The sequence below is a fragment of the Pseudophryne corroboree genome, chromosome 4 (assembly GCF_028390025.1).
Source record: "Pseudophryne corroboree isolate aPseCor3 chromosome 4, aPseCor3.hap2, whole genome shotgun sequence".
NCBI lineage: Eukaryota > Metazoa > Chordata > Amphibia > Anura > Myobatrachidae > Pseudophryne > Pseudophryne corroboree.
In genome coordinates, this window is record NC_086447.1 from 878,812,968 (window position 1) to 878,827,843 (window position 14,876).

The 14,876-nt window shown below is 46.4% G+C and overlaps 1 long non-coding RNA gene across 1 annotated transcript; it reads left to right on the top strand.

Annotated features, from left to right (window-relative positions):
* The first annotated feature begins 475 nt into the window (after nucleotides 1-475).
* Nucleotides 476-2,713, top strand: LOC134911854 (uncharacterized). The gene is made up of 3 exons (XR_010176901.1): nucleotides 476-556; nucleotides 630-840; nucleotides 2,160-2,713. It is a non-coding gene; the product is annotated as an uncharacterized LOC134911854 (long non-coding RNA).
* Nucleotides 2,714-14,876: the final 12,163 nt, after the last annotated feature.

A 14,876-nucleotide genomic window follows, 5' to 3' on the forward strand; every position in this document is an offset into this window, starting at 1 on the left:
GCCTGTATTTGTCACCTTCGCCAACACTGCTTTATCAGTGGCTTATGTCTTTGGATGGTTAATAAATCTGTTTAATGTTTTCCTTAGTTTTGTCGTGATGTTGTGTTAGTGTGTGTTTGTTGTGGCACATCAGACAGGTTGACAAAAATGTAATTTCTTATTATTGATATTTGAATCAATATGTATGTGCTTTGTAGTGTTATTTTATGTATTTGGAATGTAGGGCCATGTTTGTGGCCTCTCCATTATCTCATGCATAGCACTTTCCTGAGTGCACATGCTTATTGGCCAATATTGTGCTAATGGCTGTATGTGTGGGGTCGACATCAGATGTTTTTTATATGTTCCAGTGATTAGAAAATTCAAAGCACACAGAATAAGAAGTTGGTATTATCTTTATAATCATAATGGTTTAAATGCTTAACAAATGCATTATACAATTTCATCATTTGGTTTTGTTTTTTTACCCTCGGTTGTACAATGTTGAAAAAAAACACAACTGGTCACCCTACAGTCAGTCCCACGACATCAGATGATGATGACGCTGCGGCAGCAGGTAAAGTGTCCATTGTAGTACATGTTATGTTTGTAAAGGAATGGACATACAATATTTCTCACTTTAATACTAGGTCCCTCAATACAAGGCTTGACCAGTAGAAGACAGCCTCCTGAACCCCTCAAAAAGCGGACACGTGGCACCTAAGAAACCAAGGTTGGATGTCCTGTCGAAACCACAGCAGTCTATACTGCCACGAAGAATGTCAGTAGTATCTTCCGTACCACCACGCCAAATTTTGGGCACTCCACCAAGACACCAACCACACTCCCCTCATCTGGATGGTGAGTAGGAAAATAACATTTTAAAACAGATTAGTCATCTATAAATTATCCATTAATTTACATTCATAAACTGGACACACAGCACAACCAACAATACTTACAGAAAAACAGCAACCACAAAATGGCCTCAAAGTGGAATGTAGATTTCCACCTCCATTAAAGATATGTGTCCACTTCAGCCATACAGTAGCAGATTGTCTGGAAGATGCTGCAACAGGAACAGATGTATAAGCTTGACAAAGAGTAAAGCTGTAAACATTGTTGTGTGTTTATTCTTTTGCATACATTGGCTTCAACATGCAAAAACAAACAGATGTTGTTTGCGCTCACAGTAAAAGGCAACACTTTTGTAAACAACTCACACATTTCTCGTGGAGTATGTAGGATATACCAGACAAATAATGTGGTTGCTTGTACATTGCTGTACACCGCAAAGCAACAATGAGAGGCATGTGCAGCCTTTAAAGCCAGTAGTGATGTTGTTGCAATGCAGAATATGTACAATGGGGGTCATTCCGACCCAATCGCTCGCTGCAGTTTATCGCAGCGCAGCGATCAGGTCGGAAACTGTGCATGCACCGGCGCCGCTGTATGCTGGCGCATGCCAGATGTCCAAAGGCTGTCGTTGCCTAGCGATCGCTTTTGAGGCAGAGGCGGTCACTGGGCGGGAGGGGGCTGGACGGCGGCGTTAAGCCGCCAATTAGGGGGTGTGGTCCGGCCAATACAGGCGTGGCCAGACCATTGGGGGGCGGGTCGCGGCGGCTGCGTGACGTCACACGCAGCCGCTGCGACCCAGGGCAGCGAAGAGGTTCATGTGGGGCGGACTAGCCTTGTGCTGGGCATCCCCCCGCACATCTGAGTGCCTGATCGTAGCTGTGCTAAATTTAGCACAGCTATGATCAACTCTGAACGACCCCCAATATGCGTTCACATACATGTGTAGAGTGGCCTTTGGGGGTAATTCTGAGTTGATTGCAGCAGGAACTTTGTTAGCAGTTGTGTAAAACCACGTGCACTGCAGGGGAGGCAGATATAACATGTGCAGAGAGAGTTAGATTTGGGTGGGGTGTGTTCAATCTGCAATCTAAATTGCAGTGTAAAAATAAAGCAGTCAGTATTTACCCTGCACAGAAACAAAATAACCCACCCAAATCTAACTCTCTCTGCACATGTTATATCTGCCACACCTGCAGTGCACATGGTTTTGCCCAACTGTTAACAAAGTTCCTGCTGCGATCAACTCAGAATTACCCCCCATGTTTGTGAAACATTTGTCAAACATATATGGCTAGCTAACCAAAAATGCTTTGTCCTTCCAGAAACAACTAACACTACCAGCATCCCTCCGACACACCAGCAAGACAGTGACATGGATGAGACAATCATTTTACAACTTCAGCCAATAATTGAAGCAAACACAGCCCCAGCACCTGTGAGTACACCACCACCGCTAAACACACCACCACCACAACACAGCCCAACAACACCAGTAGCACAAGGACCTGATCAAGTGTTTTGGGACAATTGGGCTACACAGCAGGCCACTAATCAGGATTGCCTGCGTAGACAGACACAAATTTTCTCAAGCCTGCCTAATCACCTCAAAAGAATAAGCCGCAATATCAGCCGACAAACGAACCAACCCCGCGAATGGCAAACACCATGGAAATAATGCGGGCAGACATGACACATGTAATGGGTAACTTACAATGCCTAATGGATAAACATCACAGACAACAGCAAAGCTACCTAAACATTTTAGAAACAAATCAAATGCTCATTGAATCTATATCCAGCATCATGGAAAATCACACTGCAGCAACACGTGAACTCAATGCCACCCTCACTAACCTCAATGATACTTGCCTACCTGACCCTCTCCATGAGGGAGAAAATGCTCTGTTCCTGGACTTTCCTGGTAATGTATGATTGCCATCACCTGTGGTGAAACACCTTTCTAATCAATTAACTAGCTCACCACAGGTGATGGCAATCATACATTACCAGGAAAGTCCAGGAACAGAGCATTTTCTCCCTCGTGGAGAGGGTCAGGTAGGCCAGCATGACCTCAATGAAACACTCAGTTCCCAGCAGCAACAGCAACAAAGCACCAGTTCTGGTACGACAACTCCACTTGTATCGCCTGTGGCCTCACCACCAAGGCGGTCCAGCAGGACACGTCCACACGACAGTGGTAAAGGCAAAGCAGCATCTAAGCAGCCGCCCACAAAAAAAATAAATGCCAGATGTAGTGGTTTCTGTTTGGAGTCAAAAAAACAATGAGTTAGTAAGTGTCTGTTTGATACTATAGATTGTCCTGTTAGCACCTTACTAATTTAAACATTATTAAATTAATCATCCCTAAACTAAGTGTATTTCTTATTCACATTGCTATTTACCAGTCTTTCTCCATTTTTTGGCAGGGATATGTTATCTGTGCTACACATTGTGAGTTGCATGCATTAATGAGCCAACAGTCTTTGATTATCTAATTATTATTGCCAAATTCTAATCAGTTTCATACTGTATATAGCAGCCTGACTACTACACAGCCATGCAGATTAACACATGACCCATACAACCTAATTTTTGTCTTTGTGTGGTTGTTTAGTACTTTACGCCATTAGGACAATAACAGTATTGCTCAACAAGCCAGTGTCCAAATATGTGCAAACAATAATGTTTTTGGTTGTTGTTGTTGTTTTTTGTGGTTTGTCATTAATGCCCTGCCATGTTTGTGTGGCGTTATGGGAGCATTTGTTTTGAAACTTCAAAGAAATCACACTTTTCCTTGCAACTGCAAAAGTAATGTGTGTAATAATGGATACATATTGGGGGTCATTCCGAGTTGATCACTAGCTGCCACTGTTCGCAGCGCAGCGATTAGGTAAAAAAATGGCAATTCTGCACATGCGTATGGGGCACAGTGCGCACGCGCATCGTACTTTCACAAAAGGCGATGTAGTTTCACACAAGGTCTAGCGATGCTTTTCAGTCGCACTGCTCGCCGCAGAGTGATTGACAGGAAGTGGGTGTTTCTGGGCGGCAACTGACCACTTTCAGGGAGTGTGCTGAAAAACGCAGGCGTGCCAGATAAAACGCAGGAGTGGCAGGAGAAACGGAAGGCGTGGTTGGCTGAACGCAGGGCGTGTTTGTGATGTCAAAACAAGAAGTAAATAGTCTGAAGTGATCGCTAGCTAGGAGTAAGTATCGAGCTACTCTGAAACTGCACAATCTTTTTTGTAGCAGCGCTGCGATCCTTTCATTCGCACTTCTGCTAAGCTAAGATGCACTCCCAGAGGGCGGCGGCATAGCGTTTGCACTGATGCTAAAAACACCTAGCGAGCGAACAGCTCGGAATGAGGGCCATTGTTTCTTGTGTTGTGTCTATAAAACATGCAGAATTGAACAAGCAATCAGAAACAAATAAAACATTTTGGATGATACAAAGTTTATATCCATTAAATACCATGAAACACCACACATAGGGCCACATGTATTCAGCATGGAGAAGATAAAAAACATGGTGAAGTGTAAAGTTAATATACAGTACGTAGCAGACATTCAGATAGTAACTAGCATTTTCTAAAACAATCAGTATTACCTCATGGTTTATCACCTTCCAGTTATCACTGCTTAATGACTTCTCCAGCCTTAATACATGTGCATCATAATATGATGTGTACTCAAAACAGAAACACACAATGCACATGCTGCATTTGTATGCCACTAAGACAGTGTACGTTTGTATGTCTTTGGAATCATACACATTCTGACGAAGTAACATGTTTGAGTTGGTTTAAAAAAATAATTATGTTACAAAGTAAAAAATCAAAAAATACTGATACACATATACTTATCTTAAATATGTAGAATTATAAGCTCTTGCCTTGCCTGCCTCCCTATATCTGTACTCCAAGTGTCGCCAGATGTATCTAACGCCTCTGCTTGCTGACTGCTTTCTTCATCCTCCTCAACATGTGGCAGATGTTGCAAACACATGTTATGAAGAAAACAGCAGCAGAACACAATTCTGGTCACCTTTAAGGGACTATACAACAAAAGCCCACCAGAATTATCCAGACACCGAAACCTAGATTTCAGCACCCCAAAACATCTTTCTATCACATGGACTTATGTGCATTATTGTAATTGTGTTCAGCAGGGGAATCAGGGCAGGACAATGGAGTCAGAAGCCAAGAGAAACAGCCATATCCCCCATCACCTGAAAGACATATATAGAAACATGTGTAAAGTACATATACAGCAACACATAACTGACACAGTGGATTTGGGCATAGTATACAAAGCCCTACACATATCAAATCACATACCCAGCGGCCATCCATCTGGCATTTGTCTGTCCTCAAATTTATCAAAGAGGGATGACTGACTGAGGATGAAGGAGTCATGGCAGCCACCAGGGTAACCAGCAACAACACTCATGATTTTGAGTTTTGCATCACAAACCACCTGGACATTTGTAGAGTGGTCAAGATGTCTATTGGTATATATATGCTGCCTGCCCCTAGGTGGTCCCAGCTGAACGTGTGTGCAATCTGTGTATCCAAGCACATTGGGCATGCCAGCAAGGCAATAGAAAGCTACTCTGATGGCATGCCACTGAGACTCCTGGGTAGGGAAGCAGATTGAGGCATCGATGTGGGGCTGCAAAACATCCAACACCTGTGTGTATATTTGTGAAAAATAGGGTACTGAGATTAAATTACATAACATCATCACTGTGCACTGACATTGCTAAAAAAAAAAACAAATTAACAGATGAGGATGTTAGGTATACGTCACCTGTGTTAGGATTCTGGAAAAGGAGGGCCAGACACAGCCATAAAGTAGCCATAAAGTGCAACACAGCCAGGAGTTTGTGCAGGCCTGAGACAGGGTGAGAGCATGCTGTCTCAGGGTCTAGGTCCAGTTTGACAAGGTCATACAGACGGAAAATGTTTGAACGATTTAGACGGAACATCTGTATGAACTTGTCATCGGACAATGCGTTTAAGTTTAAACGCCCCCTAAAAAACGAGGCCTGTGCAGCCTCCGCGGAACCTGTACAACCTGCTGACCATGTTCAGTTTCCTGGCCCTGGTTTCTTCCAGGCTGATGTCTGAGTCTCAGGAATCCCACAGCACACAAAACATCACTGCACCATTGTCCAGCAGCCATTTCTGAATGTGGGTTGATTGAAATGGGCCTAGGGTCCTTTTATAGGCATCCTAATTCAGGTGTGATTAATGTGGAAGTTGCCATACATGTAAACACTAGTGATGAGCGGGTTCGGTTCCTCGGAATCCGAACCCCCCCGAACTTCAGCCTTTTTACACGGGTCCGAGGCAGACTCAGATCTTCCCGCCTTGCTCGGTTAACCCGAGCGCGCCCGAACGTCATCATCCCGCTGTCGGATTCTCGCGAGGCTCGGATTCTATCGCGAGACTCGGATTCTATATAAGGAGCCGCGCGTCGCCGCCATTTTCACAAGTGCATTGAGATTGATAGGGAGAGGACGTGGCTGGCGTCCTCTCCGTTTAGAATAGAAATAGATAGAGAGTGAGAGTGAGACACTTGATTTACTGGAGCTTAGGAGTACTCAGAGAGTGCAGAGTTTACTAGTGACTGACCAGTGACCACCAGTGCAGTTTTATTATTATTTAATATAATCCGTTCTCTGCCTGAAAAAAAACGATACACAGTGACACAGTATACCATATCTGTGCTTAGACTCAGTGTGCTGCATCATCTATGTATATCTGACTGTGCTGAGTGCTCACTGCTCACACAGCTTAATTGTGGGGGAGACTGGGGAGCAGTTATAGCAGGAGTACATTAACAGTGCACACTTTTGCTGCCAGAGTGCCACTGCCAGTGTGACTGACCAGTGACCACTGACCACCAGTATATTGTGATTGTCTGCCTGAAAAAGTTAAACACTCGTCGTGTGGTGTTTTTATTCTATAAACGCATTCTGCTGACAGTGTCCAGCAGGTCCGTCATTATATAATATATACCTGTCCTGCAGTAGTGATATATATATATTTTTTATATCATTATCATCCAGTCTATATTAGCAGCAGACGCAGTATGGTAGTCCACGGCTGTAGCTACCTCTGTGTCGGCAGTCGCTCATCCATCCATAATTGTATACCACCTACCTGTGGTGCTTTTTTTTTTTTTCTATCTTCTTGATACTAGTAGCTTACTTTAGGAGTCTGCAGTGCCTACAGTGTCCAGCAGGTCCGTCATTATATAATATATACCTGTCCGGCTGCAGTAGTGATATATATATATTTTTTATATCATTATCATCCAGTCTATATTAGCAGCAGACGCAGTACGGTAGTCCACGGCTGTAGCTACCTCTGTGTCGGCAGTCGCTCGTCCATCCATAATTGTATACCACCTACCTGTGGTGTTTTTTTTTTTTTCTATCTTCTTGATACTAGTAGCTTACTTTAGGAGTCTGCAGTGCTGACAGTGTCCAGCAGGTCCGTCATTATATAATATATACCTGTCCGGTGGCAGTAGTGATATATATATATTTTTTATATCATTATCATCCAGTCTATATTAGCAGCAGACGCAGTACGGTAGTCCACGGCTGTAGCTACCTCTGTGTCGGCAGTCGCTCGTCCATCCATAATTGTATACCACCTACCTGTGGTGGGTTTTTTTTTCTATCTTCTTGATACTAGTAGCTTACTTTAGGAGTCTGCAGTGCTGACAGTGTCCAGCAGGTCCGTCATTATATAATTTATACCTGTCCGGCTGCAGTAGTGATATATATATATTTCTCTGACGTCCTAAGTGGATGCTGGGGACTCCGTCAGGACCATGGGGATTAGCGGCTCCGCAGGAGACAGGGCACAAAAGTAAAAGCTTTAGGATCAGGTGGTGTGCACTGGCTCCTCCCCCTATGACCCTCCTCCAAGCCTCAGTTAGATTTTTGTGCCCGGCCGAGAAGGGTGCAATCTAGGTGGCTCTCCTAAAGAGCTGCTTAGAGTAAAAGTTTGTTAGGTTTTTTATTTTCAGTGAGTCCTGCTGGCAACAGGCTCACTGCTACGAGGGACTTAGGGGAGAGAAGTGAACTCACCTGCGTGCAGGATGGATTGGCTTCTTAGGCTACTGGACACCATTAGCTCCAGAGGGAGTCGGAACACAGGTCTCACCCTGGGGTTCGTCCCGGAGCCGCGCCGCCGACCCCCCTTGCAGATGCCGAAAAGTGAAGGTCCAGAAACGGCGGCAGAAGACTCTTCAGTCTTCATAAGGTAGCGCACAGCACTGCAGCTGTGCGCCATTGTTGTCAGCACACTTCATAGCAGCGGTCACTGAGGGTGCAGGGCACTGGGGGGGGGCGCCCTGGGCAGCAATGATAGTACCTTATTCTGGCTAAAAATACATCACATATAGCCCCTGGGGGCTATATGGATGTATTTAACCCCTGCCAGGTCTCAGAAAAACGGGAGAAGAAGCCCGCCGAAAAGGGGGCGGGGCCTATTCTCCTCAGCACACAGCGCCATTTTCCCTCACAGAAATGCTGGTGGGAAGGCTCCCAGGCTCTCCCCTGCACTGCACTACAGAAACAGGGTTAAAACAGAGAGGGGGGGCACTTATTTGGCGATATGTATATATATATTAAAATGCTATAAGGGAAAAACACTTATATAAAGGTTGTCCCTGTATAATTATAGCATTTTTGGTGTGTGCTGGCAAACTCTCCCTCTGTCTCCCCAAAGGGCTAGTGGGGTCCTGTCCTCTATCAGAGCATTCCCTGTGTGTGTGCTGTGTGTCGGTACGTGTGTGTCGACATGTATGAGGACGATGTTGGTGAGGAGGCGGAGCAATTGCCTGAAATGGTGATGTCACTCTCTAGGGAGTCGACACCGGAATGGATGGCTTATTTAAGGAATTACGTGATAATGTCAACACGCTGCAAGGTCGGTTGACGACATGAGATGGCCGGCAAACAAATTAGTACCTGTCCAGGCGTCTCAAACACCGTCAGGGGCTGTAAAACGCTCATTTACCTCAGTCGGTCGACACAGACACAGACACGGACACTGACTCCAGTGTCGACGGTGAAGAAACAAACGTATTTTCCTTTAGGGCCACATGTTACATGTTAAGGGCAATGAAGGAGGTGTTACATATTTCTGATACTACAAGTACCACAAGAAGGGTATTATGTGGGGTGTGAAAAAACTACCTGTAGTTTTTCCTGAATCAGATAAATTAAATGAAGTGTGTGATGATGCGTGGGTTTCCCCCGATAGAAAATTATTGGCGGTATACCCTTTCCCGCCAGAAGTTAGGGCGCGTTGGGAAACACCCTTTAGGGTGGATAAGGCGCTCACACGCTTATCAAAACAAGTGGCGGTACCGTCTCCAGATAGGGCTGCCCTCAAGGAGCCAGCTGAGAGGCTGGAAAATATCCTAAAAAGGTATATACACACATACTGGTGTTATACTGCGACCAGCGATCGCCTCAGCCTGGATGTGCAGCGCTGGGGTAGCTTGGTCGGATTCCCTGACTGAAAATATTGATACCCTTGACAGGGACAGTATTTTATTGACTATAGAGCATTAAAGGATGCATTTCTATATATGCGAGATGCACAGAGGGATATTTGCACTCTGGCATCAAGAGTAAGTGCGATGTCCATATCTGCCAGAAGATGTTTATGGACACGACAGTGGTCAGGTGATGCAGATTCCAAACGGCACATGGAAGTATTGCCGTATAAAGGGGAGGAGTTATTGGGGTCGGTCCATCGGACCTGGTGGCCTCGGCAACAGCTGGAAAATCCACCTTTTTTACCCCAAATCACATCTCAGCAGAAAAAGACACCGTCTTTTCAGCCTCAGTCCTTTCGTCCCCATAAGGGCAAGCGGGCAAAAGGCCAGTCATATCTGCCCAGGGATAGAGGAAAGGGAAGAAGACTGCAGCAGGCAGCCCATTCCCAGGAACAGAAGCCCTCCACAGCTTCTGCCAAGTGCTCAGCATGACGCTGGGGACGTACAAGCGGACTCAAGTGCGGTGGGGGGTCGTCTCAAGAGTTTCAGCGCGTAGTGGGCTCACTCGCAAGTGGACCCCTGGATCCTACAAGTAGTATCCCAGGGGTACAGACTGGAGATTCGAGACGTCTCCCCCTCGCAGGCTCCTGATGTCTGCTTTACCAACGTCTTCCTCCGACAGGGAGGCAGTATTGGAAACAATTCACAAGCTGTATTCCCAGCAGGTGATAATCAAAGTACCCCTCCTACAACAAGGAAAGGGGTATTATTCCACACTATATTGTGGTACTGAAGCCAGACGGCTCGGTGAGACCTATTCTAAATGGGAGATCTTTGAACACTTACATACAAAGGTTCAAATCAAGATGGAGTCACTCAGAGCAGTGATAGCGAACCAGGAAGAAAGGGACTATATGGTGTCCCTGGACATCAAGGATGCTTACCTCCATGTCCCAAATTGCCCTTCTCACCAAGGGTACCTCAGGTTCGTGGTACGGAACTGTCACTATCAGTTTCAGACGCTGCCGTTTGGATTGTCCACGGCACCCCGGGTCTTTACCAAAGTAATGGCCGAAATGATGATTCTTCTTCAAAGAAAAGGCGTCTTAATTATCCCTTACTTGGACGATCTCCTGATAAGGGCAAGGTCCAGAGAACAGTTGGAAGTCGGAGTAGCACTATCTCAAGTAGTTCTACGACAGCACGGGTGGATTCTAAATATCCAAAATCGCAGCCGTTTCCGACGACACGTCTGCTGTTCCTAGGGATGGTTCTGGACACAGTCCAGAAAAAGGTGTTTCTCCTGGAGGAGAAAGCCAGGGAGTTATCCGAGCTAGTCAGGAACCTCCTAAAACCAGGAAAAGTGTCAGTGCATCCTTGCACAAGAGTCCTGGGAAAAATGGTGGCTTATTACGAAGCGATTCCATTCGGCAGATTCCACGCAAGAACTTTTCAGTGGGATCTGCTGGACAAATGGTCCGGATCGCATTTTCAGATGCATCAGCGGATAACCCTATCTCCAAGGACAAGGGTGTCTCTCCTGTGGTGGTTACAGAGTGCTCATCTTCTAGAGGGCCGCAGATTCGGCATTCAGGATTGGATGCTGGTGACCACGGAGGCCAGCCTGAGAGGCTGGGGAGCAGTCACACAGGGAAAAAATTTCCAGGGAGTGTGATCAAGTCTGGAGATTTTTCTCCACATAAATATACTGGAGCTAAGGGCAATTTACAATGCTCTAAGCTTAGCAAGACCTCTGCTTCAAGGTCAGCCGGTATTGATCCAGTGGGACAACATCACGGCAGTCGCCCACGTAAACAGACAGGGCGGCACAAGAAGCAATAGGGCAATGGCAGAAACTGCAAGGATTTTTCGCTGGGCGGAAAATCATGTGATAGCACTGTCAGCAGTGTTCATTCCGGGAGTGGACAACTGGGAAGCAGACTTCCTCAGCAGGCACAACCTCCACCCGGGAGAGTGGGGACTTCATCGGGAAGTCTTCCACATGATTGTGAACCGTTGGAAAAGACCAAAGGTGGACATGATGGCGTCCCGCCTGAACAAAAAACTGGACAAGTATTGCGCCAGGTCAAAAGACCCTCAGGCAATAGCTGTGGACGTTCTGGTAACACCGTGGGTGTACCAGTCGGTGTATGTCTTCCCTCCTCTGCTTCTCATACCCAAGGTTTTGAGAATTATAAGACGTAGAGGAGTAAGAACTATACTCGTGGCTCCGGATTGGCCAAGAAGGACTTGGTACCCGGAACTTCAAGAGATGCTCACAGAGGACTCATGGCCTCTGCCGCTAAGAAGGGACTTGCTTCAGCAAGTACCATGTCTGTTCCAAGACTTACCGCGGCTGCGTTTGACGGCATGGCGGTTGAACGCCGGATCCTAAGGGAAAAAGGCATTCCGGAAGAGGTCATTCCTACCCTGGTCAAAGCCAGGAAGGAGGTGACCGCACAACATTATCACCACATGTGGCGAAAATATGTTGCGTGGTGTGAGGCCAGGAAGGCCCCATGAAGAAATTTCAACTCGGTCGTTCCTGCATTTCCTGCAAACAGGAGTGTCTATGGGCCTCAAATTGGGGTCCATTAAGGTTCAAATTTCGGCCCTGTCGATTTTCTTCCAGAAAGAATTGGCTTCAGTTCCTGAAGTCCAGAAGTTGTCAAGGGAGTACTGCATATACAACCCCCTTTTGTGCCTCCAGTGGCACTGTGGGATCTCAACGTAGTTCTGGGATTCCTAAAATCACATTGGTTTAAACCGCTCAAATCTGTGGATTTGAAATATCTCACAGGGAAAGTGACCATGCTGTTGGCCCTGGCCTGGGCCAGGCGAGTGTCAGAATTGGGGCGTTTGTCTCAAAAAAGCCCATATCTGATTGTCCATTCGGACAGGGCAGAGCTGCGGACTCATCCCCAGTTTCTCCCTAAGGTGGTGTCAGTGTTTCACCCGAACCAGCTTATTGTGGTACCTGCGGCTACTAGGGACTTGGAGGACTCCAAGTTGCTAGATGTTGTCAGGGCCCTGAAAATATAGTTTCCAGGACGGCTGGAGTCAGGAAAACTGACTTGCTGTTATCCTGTATGCACCCAACAAACTGGGTGCTCTTGCTTCTAAGCAGACGATTGCTAGTTGGATGTGTAGTACAATTCAGCTTGCACATTCTGTGGCAGGCCTGCCACAGCCAAAATATGTAAATGCCCATTCCACAAGGAAGGTGGGCTCATCTTGGGCGGCTGCCCGAGGGGTCTCGGCTTTACAACTTTGCCGAGCTGATACTTGGTCAGGGGCACACCCTGACTGAGGAGGACCTGGAGTTCTCTCATTCGGTGCTGCAGAGTCATCCGCACTCTCCCGCCCGTTTGGGAGCTTTGGTATAATCCCCATGGTCCTGACGGAGTCCCCAGCATCCACTTAGGACGTCAGAGAAAATAAGAATTTACTTACCGATAATTCTATTTCTCGTAGTCCGTAGTGGATGCTGGGCGCCCATCCCAAGTGCGGATTGTCTGCAATACTTGTACATAGTTATTGTTACAAAAATCGGGTTATTATTGTTGTGAGCCATCTTTTCAGATGCTCCGCTGTTATCATGCTGTTAACTGGGTTCAGATCACAGGTTGTACAGTGTGATTGGTGTGGCTGGTATGAGTCTTACCCGGGATTCAAGATCCTTCCTTATTGTGTACGCTCGTCCGGGCACAGTATCCTAACTGAGGCTTGGAGGAGGGTCATAGGGGGAGGAGCCAGTGCACACCACCTGATCCTAAAGCTTTTACTTTTGTGCCCTGTCTCCTGCGGAGCCGCTAATCCCCATGGTCCTGACGGAGTCCCCAGCATCCACTACGGACTACGAGAAATAGAATTATCGGTAAGTAAATTCTTATTTTTTTATATCATTATCATCCAGTCTATATTAGCAGCAGACGCAGTACGGTAGTCCACGGCTGTAGCTACCTCTGTGTCGGCAGTCGCTCGTCCATCCATAATTGTATACCACCTACCTGTTGTGTTTTTTTTTTTTCTATCTTCTTGATACTAGTAGCTTACTTTAGGAGTCTGCAGTGCTGACAGTGTCCAGCAGGTCCGTCATTATATAATATATACCTGTCCGGCTGCAGTAGTGATATATATATATTTTTTATATCATTATCATCCAGTCTATATTAGCAGCAGACGCAGTACGGTAGTCCACGGCTGTAGCTACCTCTGTGTCGGCAGTCGCTCGTCCATCCATAAGTATACTAGTATCCATCCAACTCCATTGTTTACCTGAGGTGCCTTTTAGTTGTGCCTATTAAAATATGGAGAACAAAAATGTTGAGGTTCCATAAATAGGGAAAGATCAAGATCAACTTCCACCTCGTGCTGAAGCTGCTGCCACTAGTCATGGCCGAGACGATGAAATGCCATCAACGTCGTCTGCCAAGGCCGATGCCAAATGTCATAGTACAGAGCATGTAAAATCCAAAACACCAAATATCAGTAAAAAAAGGACTCAAAAATCTAAAATAAAATTGTCGGAGGAGAAGCGTAAACTTGCCAATATGCCATTTACCACACGGAGTGGCAAGGAACGGCTGAGGCCCTGGCCTATGTTCATGGCTAGTGGTTCAGCTTCACATGAGGATGGAAGCACTCAGCCTCTCGCTAGAAAAATGAAAAGACTCAAGCTGGCAAAAGCACAGCAAAGAACTGTGCGTTCTTCGAAATCACAAATCCACAAGGAGAGTCCAATTGTGTCGGTTGCGATGCCTGACCTTCCCAACACTGGACGTGAAGAGCATGCGCCTTCCACCATTTGCACGCCCCCTGCAAGTGCTGGAAGGAGCACCCGCAGTCCAGTTCCTGATAGTCAGATTGAAGATGTCAGTGTTGAAGTACACCAGGATGAGGAGGATATGGGTGTTGCTGGCGCTGGGGAGGAAATTGACCAGGAGGATTCTGATGGTGAGGTGGTTTGTTTAAGTCAGGCACCCGGGGAGACACCTGTTGTCCGTGGGAGGAATAGGGCCATTGACATGCCTGGTGAAAATACCAAAAAAATCAGCTCTTCGGTGTGGAAGTCTTTCAACAGAAATGCGGACAACATTTGTCAAGCCGTGTGTTGCCTTTGTCAAGCTGTAATAAGTAGGGGTAAGGACGTTAACCACATCGGAACATCCTCCCTTATACGTCACCTGCAGCGCATTCATCATAAGTCAGTGACAAGTTCAAAAACTTTGGGCGACAGCGGAAGCAGTCCACTGACCAGTAAATCCCTTCCTCTTGTAACCAAGCTCACGCAAACCACCCAACCAACTCCCTCAGTGTCAATTTCCTCCTTCCCCAGGAATGCCAATAGTCCTGCAGGCCATGTCACTGGCAATTCTGACGAGTCCTCTCCTGCCTGGGATTCCTCCGATGCATCCTTGCGTGTAATGCCTACTGCTGCTGGCGCTGCTGTTGTTGCTGCTGGGAGTCGATGGTCATCCCAGAGGGGAAGTCGTAAGACCACTTTTACTACT